This window comes from Peromyscus maniculatus, chromosome 16 (genome assembly GCF_049852395.1).
Source record: "Peromyscus maniculatus bairdii isolate BWxNUB_F1_BW_parent chromosome 16, HU_Pman_BW_mat_3.1, whole genome shotgun sequence".
Lineage (NCBI taxonomy): Eukaryota > Metazoa > Chordata > Mammalia > Rodentia > Cricetidae > Peromyscus > Peromyscus maniculatus.
The window spans coordinates 25,123,622-25,142,974 of NC_134867.1; the positions used below are offsets into that span (position 1 = coordinate 25,123,622).

The following is a 19,353-nucleotide window of genomic DNA, read 5'->3' on the forward strand; positions in this document are numbered from 1 at the left end:
CTTTTATAGGCGTTTTGGCTATTCAAGTTTTCCTGATAAATCTTACACACAAGTTTATGATTGATCTTTTATGGTTAATTGTCATACTAATTCAAATGGCATTATGTTTTTATTAAATTTCCAGTCTTCATTTCAAGTGTCTCAGAAACCATTGATTTGGGGCATTATGCATCCTGTGTCCTTCAATTTTGCATCACAATGAGTATTTTGCTATTGTTGCTGATTTTTCTGGATTTCTAAAATAATCAAGTTTTCTGTGGCCAAAGATGGTCTTATTTTTCTCCAGTCTATGTATCTTCTATTTCCTTTTCTTGTTTCACTATATTAGCTAGACTTTCATGTAAAGTTGAGGACAAAGTTGTGAGAAGAAATCTTCTTGACTTGCTACACATCTCTGAAGGTAGATAACTTATTTGTGATAATTATGATAGCTGTGGCCTTTTGTAAATGTTCTTTGCCAAGCTGGAAGAATTCCTTTATATGTATTACTTGTTCTGGTTCTTTTAAGTCTTGATTTGATATTGAATTGTTTCAAATCTTTCAGTTTCTATTGATATGATTGGATGATTCTTCATCAGGCTACTACTATAAATGATAGCATTTATTGATTTTTAAATGTTGAACTAACAGTACCCACTTGAAACAAACATTTAGTCATGTTTTATAATTAATTTTATATATTCTATGCAAATTGCCAATACTTTATCAAGAAGTTTTACAAGTATGTGCATAAGATACACTAATACGTAGTTTTCCTTGAGTAATTTTCTTATTTGATTTTGGTATAAGGTTATTTTCTCCTCATAGAGTTAGAAATTATTTTGTTTGGGTCCTGGTTTTTTGTAAGATACTGTATAGAATTGTAATCATTTTTCTCTTTTTGTAAGAATTTACCAGTGAAAGCATCTAGACCTAGTGTTTTGATTTTAGTAGATATAACTGTTTTGTGTCCGATTGATCAGGGCACAAGAACTATTCTGAGTTGTCTGTGAAGATGGAGTAAAATGAGAATAGTATTTAAATTGGCAGAGTGATTGCTTCCAATTAGTTAACAGCCTGAATAGAACAATGGGCTTGCATCTGTGAGTAAGAAGAACTACTCCTGACACTTTGCTGCCAAGGATCTTGGACTTTCCTTCACTTCAGAAACACGAGCTCCTCCTTGGACTCAAGCCTGAATCCTTCCAAACTGCGTTTCACAGTCAGTTCTCCTGCGTTTACAGATTTCTGACCCTAGATATTGAGTTATTAAACAATAACAATTATGATTAATTCCTTATCATCCATTTTTTGGTGTTTGCATCTTAGTTGTTCTGCTTCTCTGGGGAACTCAAATATGCAAGATTATAAATTGATGATATAAATTCTTTCATTGACATCAGCTTAGTTATTTGAAACATTAGTTTGCATACTTCAACAAATTCATTCGTTGCATCCATGCTACCAATTCATTATCTTTATTATCCTTTTAATATCTGAAGGATCAGTTGTGATACCCTCTTTCTCCTCTGATATTAATGAACGTTTTCTTCTGAGTTCACCTGGATAATTTATCAGTTTTATTGATCTTATCAACCTAACAATATTGCATTTTAATTATATTAATTTTCTCAATCTATCTGTCAATTTTTACAAATAGTGTAGTGATTTCATTCGTGCTAGCTTTATTTTTGATTCATAGTGCTTATGATATATGTGTTTGAATGTATCAACCTTTTATGACCTGTGTATTTTTAAGTTTCAGAACTTTCTATTCTACCTCATCTCCTCAAGGATACTCAAATAACCAAATAATAAATAACAATGACCAAATAATTTTGCATAACATTTAACATTTAGACTTTAGCTGTAACTTAAATGAATGTTATAAAATATATATTTTTACCATATTATAGATCAGAAGCCTGCATCACTTAGTACATTAAACATTGTACTAATTCAAGAACAAACTAAGATATGGAAATAAAGAGATGCAATCAATGTTTCATTGAGATATGAAGGAGCATCTCTGTCACTTATATATATAGCTTCGTTTCTGAGTCATTGGGTTTCAATAAAAAAGGAAAAGGTAACATAAAGCACACTCCAAATCATGAGGATGGCAAGATCCAGAGTGGCACATGCTAGTATTTCACCCCAATTTTCCTTCTCTTCACTTGTCTAGGAATTATTCACATGTCACAATGTAGATACAAAAGTCTACATGGTGGAATCTTTAGCTAGAGAGTCTTACACCTGCCCTGACAGAACACAAGAATAGTGAAAATAAAGAAATAATTATTGATATGTTACATGTTGCCAATCATGAGTGTCTTTTTTCTTCTCAACTGCCAGTTAAGTCTTTATGTGGGATATTTTCCTTCTTTTCCTAAAGTTCTTTTTTCAACAGATCTTTGTTCTGTTGCTATGACAACATTTTCTTACCTTTCAGTGGTTTTATAGTCAAGTGCTTTACTTTTAATTATATCAGTTTCTGTGGCTATTACATTTATTTTTCTTGTTTCTCTATAAATTTTTAAATTATTGCAAATCTAAACCACCAATATTCAAGTAGGAGTTATATTCAACATAGCTTCTAATTATAGTGAAGCGTCTTATAATTGATAAATCCATCTAATCATGAACACTTCTTGTTTCCATGGAAGTACTGGTGATGTTTTCCATGCTGACATACAGCATGAGATTTGCCAAACCATTACATGTGACTTATATGTTGTTCATGATTGTATTTGTCATCTTGCTTTACATGCTGCTCTTCCTTGTTTTTATTTCCCCTCAAAGTTCAAATATTAATACTTCTATTCTTTGGGCATACTGTTGCCCTCTCTAGTATTCCTTGAAATTCCAAAATTTCACCAAGAAACATTTCAATGTAGAAATAGGCATTCTCATATTTTCATTTTCACTTTGGTATTAATTCTTCATCAGAATTAAGTCAGAATGGTTGTGACATAGTCTGTTTCTTTGCCATGTTTTGTGAATCTGCTGGAGTGGCTTTGTCTTTCAATTTCGACTTCTTCTTTCTACAGGATGTCTGCATAAAGTTCAGCTATAAGAACTGCTGAAAGTTGGTGTTGATTATAAAATGGAGTCACTGTAGTGGTCTTGTCTTGGCTATGTACCAACAGGACCAAGCATAGAACTACTTACTGCCAACGCAGATGTTATCAAATTCCTGGTCATTCTTTGCATTTGTGAACCTGCTAAGGACAGAACTCCAAATGCCAGACCTTCTGTCACCTATATACTGTCTAGAGCTGTCCCAGCAAATGTCAACTCAAAGTAACCTTGGGGACCGCAGGAGTATGGGCCCCCATTCTTGCAGTGGTAACCACGACCTCAGAAGTTGAAACCTCAGTCTCACACTGATCTTTGAGACCAGAACCTGGAACCAAGGCCTCAGTTTCTCAGGAGACTAGGATCCCACTAGAGCTGAAGCTCTGACCCCACATTGATACCTGGGGTCATTAGTACTGAAGACCCCAGAAGATCAGAAGGCCTGTTCTTGAGGTGGTCACTAGACACACCTGAGCCAGCATTGGAGGCCCGGTCCTGTGAAGCTTTCTGGTCCCATCAGAGCCAAAGACCTGGATGCACAATGCCAAAAAGTATGATCTTCTTCCTAAGATGCTCATGGTGCTCTCTTGTCCTTTAGTTACTTTATAATTATGAGAGTACTTTATTACACATTTAAAGAAACAAGGTGTGTGATGGATTTTTACAGAAATCTCTAAATAGCTACATTGTTGTTATTATAGTTGTTTTAATGTATATCAAAGCTTCATGAAAAACACAACTCAATTTGATGTCTGTTATTGTTCTTATATTACAATTAACATAAACTACTCTATTCTACAAATGTAATATTTAAATCACCAATTGAATATGAAAACTAAATTTCATTAATCTTTTAAAAATCATTGGTACCAGCTGGGCGATGGTGGCGCACTTTAATTCCAGCACTCAGGAGGCAGAGCCAGGTGGATCTCTGTCAGTTCCAGGCCAGCTGGGTCTACAGAGCACGATCCAGGACAAAACCACACAGAGAAACTTTGTCTCGAAAAACAACAACAACAACAAAAAATCACTGGTACTAGGATGGGGAGATACTTGGTAGATAAGTGTTCTTACCACTGATCTTGAAGATCTGAGTTTGGTTCCCAGCACCCATATGATGAAAAGGAGAGAGGCAACTCCTCTAAGTTACTCTATGACCTTCACCTACATACATGCCATAGCATACAGGTGAGTTCGCACATACACACGAAATATTTTTTTTTAACTTTTGGTTGATTCTTTGTAGATTTCACATCAATCATCCTGATCCCATTCATCTCCCCATTGCCTTGTTTCTGTCCTCTGCCCTTGAAGCGTCCCCCAAAAAACAAAATTTAAAAGCAAAACAAAAAATAAAAATAAAAAAAAAATTCTAGGCATAGAAGGTATAGTTTGTCTCAGTGGGTTACACAGTATACTCTTAATTCATATATATACTTGTTTGTGTTCATTGCAATGAGTAATTGGTCTGGTTTCGGGCCTCTTGCTTCTACTAAACAATGGATATTCGGCCCTCACTGGTATGTCTCTTGGATATCCTGTTGTTGCCTTGTGTCATAGAGATCCTGAAGCTTTGGATTCCATGTGTTGCAGCTGGTGAGGGGCAGGGCCAGCTCTCTCACCTGGTGCAGGTGGCAAGGGCTGAGGGAAGGGAGGGTATTTATTTTTCCTCATTCATGCCACCACAGGGCAGATTCGGGGCGCGGTGTCAGTTGTCCTGGTCTCACACTCCTCAGGCCAGCTCACCCGCACACCCATTGTGCTGGCCGGGTGAGGTGGAGGACCTGCTCTCCTGATTGCTGCTGTGGGGGGGGGACAGTTCTCCCACTCTCATGATCTCAGGGCCAGCTCTCCTACCCACCACAGGTAGGGAAGATGGAAGGTCATCACTCCCTCTCCCACCGCACCAAACAGCCGATGAAGGGTGGGGCCAGATCTCACACACACCTTCAAAGCACTGGATCACCTCCACTCTAGTCAACAGAGTCAGCTCTACTGTGCTGCCCAGGCTAGGTGCAGGGCTCACTCACCCAAGTGACCCTGGGACCAGCTTTCCTTGCCCACAGTAGGTGGCAAGGGGTAAAGGTACAAGGGGGGTTATCTCTCCCTCACCCAAGCCACCTCATGACAGACTGTGGGGCTAGCTCTCTTCCTCTTGGATCTTCAGTGCTGGCTCACCTCAACCTCCCCCCACCCCCCGCAAAGAGGGACAACTCTACTATGATGCCCTGGGGAGGCGCAGGGTCCTCTCTCTGGAGTCCTGCAGTTGTGACAGGCAGGGCCAGTTCTCCCTAGTGCTGTAGCCAGTGAGGGGTGGTGCCTACTGTATGCAGCCCTAGCCTCGCTGCTTGCTGTGGTTACAGGAACCACAGACATCAACACAAACTGCAGTTGCAGACAAGACTGCTGCTTTCTTCTTTCTCCTGGACACGGGTTGACCAGATGTCCTGGCTGGACTTGTCTTTTGTTTTTTGGTTTTTGGTTTTTGTTTTCCCTGCCCCGGACATGGCCCCTGGCAGCAGCCCAGACCCAAACTACACTACGGCCTTGGGTAGCAGTATAGGCTGCTCAGATCCACATGGCCCCAGCAGAGGCTCAATCCTCAAACACTAACCTGGCCCTAGGCAGCAGCCCAGGCCCTGACTTCCGAATGGCCCTTAGTTGCACTATGGGTCATGGACAACAATATAGATCTCAGCTGTGATTGGACCATGGACCCCAGACATGGTCCTTGGCAACAACCTGGAACAGATGTCATTGTGACCCTAGTTAGCGTTGCAGATTTCCCATATCACCATGGCCCCAGTGGCAGTGTGGTCCCCAAACACCAACATGTCCCCAGGTGGCAGCCCAGAACCAGGGCATCCTCTCAGCTTTTGATAGTAACAGGAGCCACGGACATCAACACAGACCCTGGATGGAGTAGGGTCCTGAACTCAGACATGGCCCATGGCCACAGTTCCAGCCTAAATGACAACATGGTCCCAAGTGGCAGCACCGACCACCCAGGCCTGTAGGGCCCAGGCAGCAGCTTAACCCTCTAAGACCAACATGGTCTCAGGTGGAGGCCCAGACTGTGGAATTCTGCATGGCCCTTGGTGGAAACACGAGCCATGGGATATCAACTCAGAGCCAGCTGCAGCAGGGTCACAGACCCAGAAATGACCCCTGGCAGCAGTCTGGGCCGGACATCAACATGGCTCCTGTGGGGGCACTTTTCTTGTACATCAACATGGTCACAGGTAGTGACCCAGACTTCAGGTGTCCACAGGGCCCTCAGTAGTAAATGGAACCACAGATATCAACACAGACCCCCGACAACTGCCTTAGGACCAGGGACCAAGTATGGCCCTTAGCGGCAGCCCAGACCCAGACATCAGGCCCTGTAGGCAAGCAGGGCATCTACCTTAGCCCGTTCCTTACCCCAATCTCACCTCTTCAAATCTGCCTCTCTCCCCATCACATGATCTCTCTCTCTCTCTCTCTCTCTCTCTCTCTCTCTCTCTCTCTCTCTCTCTCTCTCTCTCTTCCCCATTTGGCCACCCCGTACTCACCATAATGGTGCTCGACTGCCCAGGACCTGGAGTCAGACAGGCTCGTAGGTGAATTCTTTCCACCCCAGGTCTAGAGATCTGGGATGGAGCTGCATTTGTCCTCCAGAGTCTGCCAGGCCCAGAAACCTATTTTTTTCATGTAATGAAAATCACTTCAACCTTAATGAAAATCTTTGAGCACATTCAAAATTTGAGCACATTTTGAAAACAAAAATGAGCACACCTTCAAGGACCTGTGAGACTTGATAAACTGTTCCATCTCTGTCTTCAAAATGTAGAAGAGGAAAAAGGATGTGATGTTTTAAAAAAGTTTTGAAGAAATTATGATTACAAGTGTTGCAAAATCTGTGCAAAACACAAGCACACAGATTATTAAAAATAGGATAACCTTAAGTCTATACACAAAGATGATATCAAATGAATGAAAACTAAAAACAATCTTTACGGCAACCATAGGAGATGGAATGTCATTTGCATGGCAAGAACAGTACACATGACTGTGGATTTGTCTATAAAATATGCAAACAGGAAAGAAGTGGAACAGTGGAAGGGATTTAAGAAATTAATTGAATCCATTCTGTATTGTTCAGTGTGAAACTGAAAGATACTTGTTCTCAGATGAAAGGGAACTCAGAGAACTTTATTATTTTGTCTGTGTATGTCCATGTGTATGCACACACATGTGCCACAGTATGTGGAGAGGTGAGAAGACAACTTTGTACAGTTAGTTCTTCTCTTCCTCATTTATGTGGGTTCTGGGTTTTGAACTCAGGTGAACTAAGATAACTTCTAATAAGCACACTTACTGTTAAAAGATTTCTAAACCACTTATGTGGTTAGTGAGAAAAGAACAAAACTAATAAATATAGAATAAAAATAGTTAATACTCATATATTTATCTATGCTAAGTGTTTACAGCAGTGAATAGTCAACTAGACAGTAAAATATCTTATTCTTCTTAGTTAATTTTAAATATCAGTTTGTCAATTAAACACAAAAAATACCACATTGTCTCATAAGAATTTTATTATCAGCATTGTACATGGTATGGGGTAACTAAAACATACATATGAGATAAGAGGATGATAGTTAAAGAGACCTATCCAGTGTAAAACCAACAATTCATTTGAAACAGTAAAGAACAGATTCTAAGTAAACTGTCAAATATTAATCATTTCTAGAGCAGTCACTAAAAGATAAGCAAAACTATACAGTCAAAATAAAAGACTAAAACCAGAAAGACGAGATGTTCATGAAAGATGACCCAATAAAAATTAAATCAAACAATGAAAACAATAGTACAGCTCTAGAGCGCCACGGTGTACTCTAAAGAGGCCGTGATGGCTAATCGTTGTTCTTCAGGTTGACAACAACTGCAATAAACTAAAGCCCAGGCTGCTGAGCACTGCAGTGAGGGATCCTCTCATATTATTTGAAGCAGGAGGACCCGCCCTCAATCTCAATCACACCTTCTGGTGACAGGGCAGGCAAAGGACAGGACCAAGGGAACTAACTCAGCTCTTTGCTTGTTTCCGTTCACTCTCACCATTGTGTTCATCTGACCTGTTGCTGCTGTGTTCCTCAGCCATTCTTAGAACCAGCTTCTTGGTATCCCAACACAGACTGAAGACGAGCATCTCTCTAGGACTCCTCCAGGATCCCAGCAGCAGATTGGGACTACAGAGACATCCAGCTTTGTGTACCAAAAAAACTATCAAACTTTTTGCCTTTCCCTTGTGAGATACCCATTGTTGGACTACCAGGACCACACCCTAATAAATCATATAGTATAAATATATTCCTTTAGAGAATGTTGATTATTATAGATTCACTGGGCCTTCAATGCAGGATTATTAAATTGAAATACATGAAAATAACAATAAATAGAAAGATGTAATCCAAGTGTGTTTGTATATATCTGGGCACAATTTATCAATATTTTACATATTAAAATATCAAAACCTCCTAAGACTTGTATTGTTGCATAGATATATTTTAGAAGAAAAATATGACCATACCTGGAAATTTAGAAAGTCTACATGATTGTATTGTATGGTACATTCACGCAATAAAATCTATTCAGCACTAAAGAAACATGCTGTTATGAAACTTATAAGAAAATGGATGGGACTGAAAAATGTACTGAGTGAGGTAACACATGATCGGAAAAATAAACACTAAGTGTTCTCTTGTGAATTTTAGACTCCGGTTTTTGGATAGCTGGGGTTTTAGGCTGGAGAATCAGTGGAAGAAAAGTAATAAGAAAGGAGTCAGGAGGGCTTGGGGGTGGAAGAAAAAGGGTCTGAAGCAGAAGAGATGGAAAATATAAGGACTATGGAAGAGGAAGCTGAGAAAACTAAAAGCTCTAAGATTTAAAGGGAGATAAGGGTAAGGGACTAGTGAAAATGTAGGATGGTCAACCAAAACTAAAGATGTATGAAAAAGCCAATAGAAACCTACTACTTAATAAGCTAGCTTTTATATATGTGTGTGTGTGTGTGTGTGTGTGTGTGTGTGTGTGTGTGTGTGTGTGTATGTGTGTGTATATATATAGTTTTTTTTTAGGAAGATGGGAGTGCTCTACATGGGTAGTGAATGCTGCTCCCAGTGTCTGATGTAAGAGCTCTGTTTATGCACTATTGACTGAGGAAGCTGCCGGAGGCTCCCACAACACTGGCTATTGTTCTGCTCTCGAATGCCCACCAAAACTAGACAGAAATGCCTGAGTGCTGAACACACAACACACACTCGATAAATGACACCGAGAAATGAAACTGGAACTAATATGGAAGCTCTCTGCCTCTGGCTAGCTGAAAGGGAAAGCCATCAAACGATCACAGGCTGTAGATCCCGTGTGCTCCAATAACGAATTGACTGGAGAGATGCCCACTGGGACAATGGTGGCATGAATATTCCAGGGAAATCCAACTACTTCCTGATTGGAACTGGGACCTCCATGGGATGGGATGCATGCTTGGCTCTATAGAACTGGTCAAAGTCTGTGTCTGGGAGACGAAAAGAACAAGCCCTACGGAGAAATCTGTTTGCCAAAGGGACAAATAGTCAATGTGCCTACCCATGGACTAGTGCAGCTCTTAGTCTTTATCAGGTAAGCCTCTTTCAGCAGGGGTGTTAGTCAAACCTCAAAGTGCCCAAAGCAACTACTGAAGGCTCGGCTTCAAACAGTACATCTATGTCAGCCAAGGCCAAGGAAACACTGTAGAAAAAGAGGTGGAAGTGGGCCAAAGAATGGGGAGGAGTGTGGTGGGGTACCATCTTCGGGGTACAACGACATGCCTGTTGTAATCACGAACATACAGCAACTGTGATTTCTTGCATGAAGAGTGAAAAAAAGAAACAGTAGGAACACTGGGAAGAAGGTGGGGAAGGAGAGAAAGACAAGGGGAGGGAGGGAGGGAGGGAGGGAGGGAGGGAGGGAGGGAGGGAGGGAGGGAGGGAGGGAGGAATATGAAGGTCTGGAGGAGATCAATTAGAAAGAAAACAGGATTTGGCAGGGGTGTAAAGGAGATGAGAGAGTGTAGTTGGGATGAATGTAATCGCAATGCAGTATACAAAGGTACCATATTGTCAAATTTTTTAATATTTAAATTAAAAAATGATACAGTTAGGAATTAAACCCTTTCTCTATTTGCATATCATGTATTATCTGTAAAAGTCTAAAAGAATGTTTAGAAAAACTTCCTGAACTAATAAGAGAATTGTTCCAAAAGTAAAATTCTTACATATACATAAGCACAGCATGCACAGAATCTGTGTGATGAAAACACAAAACTAAGTAGAGATTAAAGAGATGTAGATAGAGACACAAGAGTTTCATGAATTAGAAATCTGAATATAGCAGAGGTATTCAAATCCCCCACATGACTGTATGAATTTAATTGATTTGCAAGCAAATTCTCTCACAGAGCTACACCGATATGAACAATCTGATCATAAATATAAGGGAAATAAATGGAACTAAAACAAAATAATTTCGAAAAAGAAAACTAAAATGAAGAGAAAGTCTGCAATACAATTTTATGGTTTACTTTAGGATGACTATAATCAGGCCAGTGTGATATCAGCAAAGAGTATAAACATAGGCCAATAGAACGGTTCAGAATATTCTGAAATAGACCACATAAACACACCTCATGAGTCTGTTGTAAATAAAATTTCCACAAACATTAAAAGATGATTCAGTGAGTAAGTCTTATTATTACCAAAAAAAGGACTTGGAACCATTGAACAATCAGATGTGAAGAATTGAACACTAGCTCAGACTTCATTGCTTGGCCCTAAATTAGCACAAAATATATAAACTACATGTAAAACTTCATGTATAAATTTATTAGAAGAAAATGTTTATGACCTGGGGTTAGGCAATAAGCTTAGACACACTAGAAAGAAAAAATAAATTAGTCTACATTAAACTTAAAAGTCACTAAAACAGAACACAATCTATAGACTGGAAAAATATTTGCAAATCACATAACTACAAACTGTGTGTGTGTGTGTGTGTGTGTGTGTGTGTGTGTGTGTGTGTGTGTGTGTTACATATAAAATTATATAGTGTGCAATATGTAAGATATAATATAATATATATTAATATCTCAAATTCAGAAGTAAAATCATGAACGACATAAAAATAGTTAAAAGATAGGAGCAGACTCTTCACCAGAGAGAGTGTAGGAGGATGTGAAAAGATATTCCCAGCATCAGTTCTTACAGAAATGAACATTAAAGTAATGAGGTGGCACCACAGGCTGTCACAATGACTAGCATACAAGGCATAGGCGATCAAGGCTGGAGCGATGGCTCAGTAGTTATGAGTATTTGCTGCTCTTCCAGAGGACCTGATTTTACATTCCAGCATGCACATCAGGTCAGGGAACTCATAACTACTTGTAACGTCAGCTCCAGGGAATACAACACTTGACCTCTGTAGACACCCACATTCCCAGAGTACACACATATGCACATACACACACGTGTGTGCGCACATGCACACACACACACACACACACACACACATGCACACACACACACACACACACAACTAAAAATATAAAACTTAATAACACTGACAATAACAAGGACTGGGAATGTTACTCAAAATCTAGGTCTTTCTTACGGTGCTATTAGGAATGCAAAATGATACCACCACTCTGGAAAGTCTGGCTGGTTATTATGAAGGTAAGGACACACTTAACAGAGGATCCAGAATTCCAGATACAGAAATGTGTAAAGATGCTTTATTCATTATTGTCCAAACTCTGAAATAGCCTACCGGTCCTGGAATGAAAAGTCAAACTCTGGTTAATTTCCACAGTAGAATGACAGTCAGCAACGCAAAGGAACACATGTGGATCCAAAACCTTATGACCATGAGTCAGGGCAGCTGTAGAAAGTTGTCATCTAACAACCCCATTCTATGATATTTCCTAAGGGACAAACTGTGGTTGTTGTTTGCAAGGAGTTGGTGTGATAAAAGTGTGTCGCAAACACACACACACACAAACACACACACACACACACACACACACACACACACACACACACACACGGGTCTCAGATTCAGCTCAGTGGTTGAACAGTGCCTCTAGATGCATGATCTTCTAAACTCCATGTCCGGCATAAAAATAGATACAAAGATACAAAAGGAAGTTTTGGAGGGGTGGTGGTAAAACTCTCTGTCATGACTGTGTTGGTCGTTACACCGGCCTCTACATGCATTGAAATTCATAATATCAAACGAGTGAATTTTATTGCATTAAAATCTATGAAAAGAAAAAGAATAGCTGAAGATAAAGACTGATAAGATCAGGATGTGAGAAGTAAAAGAAAACATATCCAGGGACGGCTTGAAGTATGACTTCTAAGGTTAAATATTTGCAAACTCCACTTCTCTGGTCATCAAATGAGAGCATGCACGCTGCTTGAATGTTGAATGGAATACTTTTTGCGCTCAGTGGATACCCCAACACACGACGCCTGATGGATGGCTAATGTGTCATATATTGTTTAACATTTAAACACTCTGGGACAGAGTAAAAATTTCTGTGTGGGGATTTTTTTTCTGCCGGCTTCTGTGGCTTTTGAATTACGAGGCACAAACTACCCACGTGTCTTTTTCAATAAATCTGGTAATAAATTCCTTTCCCATCTGAGTTGTCCATGGCAACAAGAACATAAATGCAATGCATTCCAACACAGGAGACAAGAGGGCATGGACCAGAGAATTACTCATTTCCCGTTTCCTTACTTCATATGGCTGGGAGCATTAACTGCTGCTCTAGCCAAGTTACAGGCCAGCTAGTTACTTCCTCCCCAAATTTCACACTGTGCTTTTAACTGGACACATTTTTTTAAACTTCCTGCCTTAAATCGTATGTCTATATCTCTTTTCCACAACTACAAATACGTGTCTACATGAAGATGAAATTCAAAAGCATCTGAAGGTGGTCATTTTCATAGAAAAATCAGTGTGCTTCTTTAAAAGGCATTATATTTGCCTTCCAGAAGAGAATGAGCTGAGTAGGCGTGTAGCAGGAAGTCCCTTGTCTCCAGTGGGAAGACAGGTAACTGGACAGACTATTCGTAAATACCTGATGGCCTTGAGTTTTCCTGCTACACAAAAAGCAAGCAAGGCAGAGGACTTGCTAACAACTGATACTTGGTGCAACATCTAAAAGAACCATGATCTCCATCTTTTATTCTTAGTGTCCATGAAAAATGTAGGACAGCTGACCTGCCACACCTACTGCTTTTCAGAAATGTCCAAAGATGCCTCATTCACTGGCGTCAGAACTCTGAAATAGCCCACATGTCCTTGAATGAATGAATGTCAAGCCCATATGATTATAAAGGTACTTTAATTAGTTTTTAAAGACACATTAATATGGAAACTAGATATGACAGGCTATTGAGTTTTTTATTTTTATTTTTTATTTTATCTATTTATATGTTGCCTCTGAGGTTTTTTTTTTTTTAATCTGTTTGACTAATGCAGCAATCAGCTCTACAAAATTCACTGTACAAAGCCAGTGTTATCCTGATACCTGTTGAAAATGGATCAGGCCGGCAGTTTCTAAACTCGTCTTATAAGAATTATTTGAAACATATGCTAAAACTATAGATTCCTAGGCCTCCTGATGTCTATGTAAGGAATATGGCCTTATAACATCCCACTGTCCTTTCCTATCCAAGGACCTTTGTGGTCAATTTTTCACTAGTCAGCTCTCATCTACATTCTTTCTTCTTGAGGTTATATATATAACAGCATCATCAGGTGAGATTTGAACACACTTTTCTCACCCAACTGCAAAGCATTCTGACTTCATAGCTTGCAGAAGAGGTTTAGATATTGGTATTTTCGCAATCCCACTGATGCTAAGCTTCACCCAAAGCTGAGCACCACTGACAATAATTCTGGAATAAAATGTATGTTTTGCTACTTAAAATCTACTTACATGAGCCTCAGCTTTCCAGATTTGTAATGGGGAAAAGAAGGTTCATAAACCAAATGGGTGGGCTAACTCCCCTTCAGACTCAATTTTGACTTGTGGCTTACCCAGACTTTTCCATAGCCCCACAGAGTGATTTTCCTGAAGTTAGATGACTGTTTATCCCTCTTAGTCTAGAAGAGTTTCATTCATGCTTATTGTCCTGACATAGTTATTAATCATTTCATCTTTTATTTTAAAAAAAATCTCAGTTTGGAATATGGATAGCTACCCACGTCCTATGTTATTCTCTCATAACCTGACTGAACTCAGGTTAAAAAAAAAACAAACTGACCCATACATTGGAGTGATGGTCTTCTTCTCCATACAACTTTATCTAAATTATAGATTAAGTTATGTATGTTGTACAGTGTGCCTTGGTATCCATTTCATACTTTTTCATGTTATAGAACTCCATTTTCAAAATGTACTATTTTTGGGTATCTCTGATCGTGTTTAGAGCAGCGAGCATTTCCTCAGCCGTTCCTAATGTAAGTGAGCAGAAGAAAGCCATGGTAACCATGCTGCAAATCAGCTTGAGGAGCTGTAATGGCGACTGAGGAAGTCTTCAATAGCATTGCCCAATGGGATGTTTTTAAGTAAGAAAGAAAGAGATGCAGAGCCTGTGCTGAATTTCTTTTCTATTCGCATTGTTAAGAAGCATGTGGCTCTGTTTATCTTTCCTGGGGTGTCAAGGCCTTTCCGCCGGCTGCATCCCTGTCACTGCTTTCTTAAGAGGAGCTGACAGGTCCTCCACATCGCCTCTCTCAACATGCACTCCAGAATGCACAGGGTATTTTCTCTCGGATAGAAGCTGCATCACACTTGATCTGACTTGCTCTCCCTGTAGAATAATGAAGCCAAACTACAGCTGCCCAGGCTGTCTTCATTGTTCTCTTAGGGTGGCCTTCATCACAGTCAGACTTGTTAATGTATTCTTAAAGCAAGAGTCAACAGTGTACCATATGATAGCGGACACTGAAACCCTAACTATGTTTTCATGACTTTCTCTTATTTTAAAAGATATTCATTAGGTCCTTAAGGAAGTGACAACATCTCTTGATATTTTTTGTTGTTGTTGTTGTTTTTGTTTTTGTTTTGTGTTTTTGTTTTGTTTTGAAGACTAGAACCCAGATGTTATACTAAAGGAAAATGGGCTGTGGAAACAGCACTATTGTTCCTACTGTGGCATTAGGCTAAAACAACTTAATACTGGCCTAGTTCCCACTATTCAAGGTTGTTGGAATGAATCCTAATTGATAAAATGCCACAAGACCACAACAGTCTGCAGATAACTGCAACTATCTCCACTAAATAAATCCACATCTTCAGGAGACACACATGCCCTTTACTGAATAAAAGTATATATACTATGAAAGATAACTATGAAAAATGTATTGTGAGATACCACTGAAGAATGGTAAGGATGATAAAAAGCATTCTAGTTACTCCTCTGATTCTTTATTAACAGCAGGAGCGAATGATGGACTAATTAAAGGAATAAGCTCTCCTCTTCAGTGAGATTACAGGGAGAGCACAAGTCATCCCCCTGAAGCTGATAGGGAGGTAGCCACCGCTGACTGCTGACTGTTTTCTTTATGCTTTTGCATTTTGTTTCTTTTGTCAGCAATTGATTAGAATGGCAAATGTCAGAAAGTAGGAGGGGGTAGGGTAAGGAGGGGAGGAAAGGACAGAGGAGGCTTATTTAACCTGATTTTAAAGCAAGCTGTATTGTTACTGTCCTTGATGAGAGACTTTATTGTCATCCTGATCTTTACCAGGTGACTAATGGAAGTTGATCTCAGTAAATTTAGAAAAATGTTCCTAACCTTGACATCTTTTCTCTGAATTCAGTTACCTTCTTTCTTAATTAGAAAAGAAATGCATAGGTCCATTCTATATTAAAAAAGGGTGAAGTAAAGCACACACATACAAAACCATAAAAGTACTCCATTACTTCTTTCTGTTTCCAATTTTTCTCCACAGTTCAATCACGTCCTTATTCCTCTATATGAATATAAAAACATACACATAAATGTGTCTTTACAAAACTGAGATCACTTCATGTGTCGTGTCTTGGAGGTTTGTTTTCGATTTTGCTAATCTTCCTAACTTTTCTGGGTAACTATTAAAACTTGCCATTCTAAAATTAATATCTCAATCTGAAAAGCTGGGTCAGCAAAGACATAGGAATCACCGCAACTTTAGACTTCTCGACTCCATCCACCTGCTCTGTGTCACTACTGGCGAATGTTCTCTTGCTCCATTCACACTGGCACATTTGCTGGTATTTTCTATTCTTCCATCATGTTCTCTCTGGTTTACTCATCAACATCTGGCACCCCTTCCTGGGCTATTCCAAAGTCAAACGCTCTCGGGTTTAGTAAGCAGGGAGCATGTACCTGATTCAGATGCTGATAGAAGGCCTTCTGTGTGTGTGTGTGTTAGCTCTGCCATGCCTCAGCGTTGGAGCTGCATATCCCAATCCAGACAGGAGCAAAGAAGCAGTCTCTAGCTGGAAACAGCAAGCATCATAGCTCATTGTGAGGATGCACGTGTATGCATTATATTAATTTTTCTGAAAGTTTAAATGATATTAAACGTGTTTTGAGGTTTCTGTGTTACAGAGTACAGCTACTTATGATGAAAAACAGTCTCACAGGAATTAGCGAGCAGAGGATTGGCAGCAAATGCAAGCTTGTGGGACTACTTGCTGGCTGTGCTCTGCCAGTCCTCAGAGTTAATAGACTTCCTGTGAGCTGCACTCTGAGTTCATTGAAAGGAAGAAGTGGGCTTCAATTGTGACTTTTGGTGTCTACTTGTGAAGAAAGCCCTTAGTCCACTAGTATCCAGGTTGCCTCTGGTATTGAACTTACATACTGTATAAAGAGTGTTCATTCAGAGCAATAACTTGGTTCCTGATTACTTAGACAATGCAAATGAAGAAGCTTAGAACTTAAATCCAGCTCTTTCTCCTCTCAGGTAAGTAACCTTGCTGGTTTTACTCAACATCTTTAGCCTCATCTGTGAAAGGGAATGATCATAGCTTCTCACAGGTCACTGATGGAATTTTATTAGATTCATTCATATACTTTAGCATAATGCCTGGCATAAAAATGGACATATAATAAATAAAACTTTTTCCACGTTCTTTTTTATTTTGTTATTATAATATAATTGCAAATTTTCTCCTTTCCCTTTCTTCTCTCCAAACCCTCCCACATATTCCTCTCCACTTTCCTTCATATTCATGATCTCTTTTTTTCACTAATTGTTATTGCATGGATATAGGTATAGGTATATACATATGTATTAATAGACATAATCTGCTCAGTGGTAATGTTATATGTCTATATGTTTTCAGAGCTGACCATTGGGCACTGAAAAATCAATTGGTGTACCCCTCTTTAGGGAAGACAACCTTGCCTACTCCCAGGTCTCTCCATAGATGCATGTAGTTCTTTGTGTAGGATTGAGGCCTCCTATGTTTTTACCCAACTACTTTGGCATGTCCCTTAGTTCCATCCTTGTTCAGTTCCCCTATTAGTGAGACTTTATGGGTGGAGCTTAGAACATTACTAGGAGACACAATCTCACAGAAAACTCTGATCCTGTCTCTTACTTCTTACTTCTGTCCCCTCTTCCACAATGTTACCTAAGCCTTAGGTACAGGAGTGTTTTGTAGATGATCCATTGGGACTGAGCTCCACAACTGGCCCTCTGATTGATTGGAGTTTCTATCCATTGCAAAGAGAAGTTTGTTTGATGAAGAGTGACAACTGAACTTATCTATGGATATAAGAAAAATTAGTTACATGTTGTTGTTAGGGATTATGTTGATTTAATAATTTAGTAGTTTATATTCTCCTCCAATATCTACTACTTCATGAGCACTGAGTAGTTAAGTAGTTTTCCAGTACCAGGCATGGTTTCCCCCTTCTTGAGTGGGAAACTGAGTCCAATTAAAGAGTGATGACCAAGGTATTCATGCCATGACTGCAACATTAGAGTTGATGTGCCATGCTGGTCATTGGTGTGGTTAATAGGCATCATACCTGGGTATAACCGTTGGTTGCCTCCCTTCTTTGGAAGCTCCCATAGTACCTTCTGGTGGCATGGAATCTAGTCCTCAGGAAGAAATCAAAAGACAAAGAGTGAAAAACAAATGACCCATTTTTCAAAGTGGGCTTGTGTGCCTTCACTATTGGCGTTCTGTTCAGGAAGCTGTCTTCCTGTGCCAATGCATTCAAGGCTATTCCCCATTTTATCTTCTATTAGGTTCAGTGTATCTGGTTTTACATTGAGGTCTTTGATTCACTTGGACTTGAGTTTTGTGCAGGGTAATAGATATGGATCTATTTGTATTCTTCTACATACTGACATGCAATTATGCCAGCACCATTTGCTGAAGATGCTTTCTTTTCTCCCTTGTATATTTCTGGCTTCTTTATTGAAAACCAGGTGTCCATAGGTGTGTGGATTTACATCTGGGTCTTTGATTCAAGTCCATTGATGGACCTGTCTGTTTTTATACTAATTACCATGCAGTTTTCAATACTACAACTCTGTAGTACAACTTGAAATCAGGGATGATGATACCTCCAGAAGTTCTATTATTGTATAGGACTGGTTTAGCTATCCTTGGTTTTTTGTTTCTCTATATGAAGTTGAGTATTGTTCTTTTAAGGTCTATAAAGAATTGTGTTGGGGGAGCAAGGATCTGAGAAATCAGAGAGGTCAGGGACATCAGAAGAATCAATTGACTATGACTCATGGGGGCTCACAGAGATCAGGGTCTGACCTAGGTCCTCTGCATATATGTTATGGCTGAGTAGCTTAATGTTCTTGTGGGATTCCTAACAGTGGGAGTGAGGGAGGTTGCTGACTCTTTTGCCTACTTGTGTGACCCTTTTTCTCCTACTGGGTTGCCTCATCCAGCCTTGATTTGATAGTATGTGCCTGATCTTATAGTAGCATTATTATACCATGTTTGGTTGATGTCCCTGGGAGGCCTGCTCTCTTCCTAAAGGAGACAGAGGGAGTAAGGATGGATCTGGGGGAGGTAAGTGAGGGGGAAACCTAGGGGGAAGAGAGGGAGGGGAAACTGTGGTCAGGATGTAATAATATATGAGAGAAGAAGGGACAAAAATAAGGAAAAAAGAAAAGAAAAAATAGGCCTGGGACCTGATTAGAGAGTTCTTAAAAGAAGAAAAAAATTAAAAAATGGCTAAGAAATA

At 39.6% G+C, this 19,353-nt stretch overlaps 1 pseudogene; it reads right to left on the bottom strand.

Moving 5' to 3' along the window:
* The window catches only part of LOC107399412 (TGF-beta receptor type-1 pseudogene), a 96,644-nt pseudogene that overhangs the window by 51,603 nt on the left and 25,688 nt on the right, over positions 1-19,353 (bottom strand).